Consider the following 2,500-nt stretch of genomic DNA (forward strand, 5'->3'; position numbering starts at 1 on the left):
CGGCACAAAAACTGTGCGCCGGGAGCTTCGTGGAATATGGGTTTCTATGGATTCAGAATGAGATGTCAGAAAAGCTCCTGTAGGTGTAATGGTCAGTTATCTCAATACTTTTGGACATATATTGTGCGTGTGCGTGTGTCTGTGATACCTAACATAAACACACCTGTATTACTAGAATTGATAGTTCACGCCACAAAAGTGAGGGGCAAACATAGAAAAGCGTGCAACCCAGCCACTGAGGATGCACAAGCCAATGCATTCTTAGTGCAGGTCCCAAGCCAGGACAAATGGGGAGGGTTACGTCAGGAAGGGCATCCGGCGTCAAATCTTTGCCAAATCAAATATGCGGATCATAAATAAGATTTCCATACCGGATCGGTCGAGGCCCGGGTTACCGACGACCGCCATCGGTACTGTTAACCAGCGGAGTGCCGGTGGAAACTAGGCTACTGTTGGGCGAAGGAAAAGGAGAGGGGGAAGGCATGTCCAGAGGCAGCTAGAGAGGAGGAAGGGTAGGCGTGTGGAGGTGAGAGTCAGTCGGAACTTTGAATGTTGGCACTATGGCTAGTAAAGGGAGAGAGCTGGCTGACGTGATGGAAAGAAGAAAGGTGACAAGAGACAAGGTGGAAGGGGAGTAAGGCCAGGAGTATCGCAGGTGGGTTCAAACTCTTCTACCATGGTGCGAATGGGAGGAGAAATGGGGTAGGGGTCATTCTGAAGGAAGAGTATGTCAAGAGCGTGCTGGAGGTGAACACAGTGTCAGACAGAGTGAGGATTATGAAGCTGGAAATCGAAGGTGTATTGCTGACGGTTATCAGCGCATATGCCCCGCAAGTCGGGTGTAAGATGGACGAAAAAGAAGAATTCTGGAGTTGAGTTGGACGACGTGGTGGAAAGGGTACCCAAGGAGGAGGGAGTGGTGATTGGAGCGGACTTCGATGGACACGTTGCTGAAGGGAACAGAGGTGATGAGGAGTTGATGGTAAGGTATGGAATCGAGGAGAGAAATGTGGAAGGACAGATGGTGTTCGATTTTGCGAAAAGGATGGAAATGGCTGAGGTGAATACATATTTCAAGAAGAGGAAGGAGCACAGGGTGACGACGTATACGAGTGGAGGAAAGTGCACACATGTGGACTATATCTTGTGTAGAAGGCGCGATGTAAAACGGATTGCATACTGCAAGGTGGTGACAGGGGAGAACGTAGCTAGGCAGCATCGGATGGTGGTCTGTAAGATGACTTTGGAGACCAACATGAGGAAGCGAGTGAAGACACAGCCGAAGATCAAATGGTGGAAGTTGAAGAAGGAAGACTGTTGTGTGGAGTTCAGGCAGGAGTTAACACAGGCACTGAGTGGTAGTGAAGAGTTGCCAGATGGCTGGGCAAGCGCTGCAGAAATAGTGAGGAAGACAGCTAGGAAGGTACTTGGTGTGTCATCGGGACAGAGGAAGGAAGACAAGGAGACTTGGCGGTGGTGGTGGTGGTGGTGGAAGGAGGAAGTAGAGCAAAGTATACAGAGGAAAAGGTTGGCAAAGAAGAAGTGGGATAGTCAGAGAGATGAAGAAAGTACACAGGAGTACAAGGAGATGCAGCGTAAAGCAAAGAGAGAGGTGGCAAAGGTAAAGGAAAAGGCGTACGGTGAGCTGTATGACAGGTTAGACACTAAGGAAGGAGAAAAAGACTTGTACAGATTGGCTAGACAGAGAGACCGAGCTGCCGAGGATGTGCGACAAGTTAGGGCGATCAAAGATACAGATGGAAATGTGCTGCCAAGCGAGGAGAGTGTGCTACGAAGTGGAAGGACTACTTTGACGGGCTGATAAATGAAGAAAATGAGAGAGACAGCGAGAGAGAGAAAAGGTTGGTTGATTGAGAAGTATAGAGAAGGCCAGAAAGAGTTGCATTGTGTCTTTGTAGATTTACAGAAAGCATACGACAGGGTGCCGAGAGAGGAGGTGTGATATTGTAGGAGGAAATCAGGAGTTGCAGAGAAGTATGTAGGAGTGGTGCAGGCTATGTATGAGGGAAGTGTGACAATGCTGAGGTGCGTGGTTGGAATGACAGATGGGTTCAAGGTGGAGGTGGGATTACATCAAGGATCGGCTCTGAGCCCTTTCTTGGTTGCAACGGTGATGGACAGGTTGACGGACAAGATCAGGCAGGAGTCTCCATGGACGATGATGTTCGCGGATGACATTGTCATCTGTAGCGACAGTAGGGTGCAGTTCATTGTGAGGAGAGCCTGGAGAGGTGGAGGTATGCACTGGAGAGAAGAGGAATGAAAGTCAGTAGGAGCAAGACGGAATACCTACGCGTGAGGAGGTGACAAAGGCATTTCACTTTAAATACTTGGGGTCAACTGTCCAAAGTAACGGGGAGTGCAGGAGAGAGGTGAAGAAGAGAGTGCAGGCAGGCAGGCAGGCAGGCAGACAGGCAGACAGGCAGGCAGGGTGGAGTGGGTGGAGAAGAGTGTCAGGACAGAAGGGTACCAGCAAGAC

The sequence above is a fragment of the Lampris incognitus genome, unplaced genomic scaffold, assembly GCF_029633865.1.
Source record: "Lampris incognitus isolate fLamInc1 unplaced genomic scaffold, fLamInc1.hap2 scaffold_341, whole genome shotgun sequence".
NCBI classification, from domain to species: Eukaryota; Metazoa; Chordata; class Actinopteri; order Lampriformes; family Lampridae; genus Lampris; species Lampris incognitus.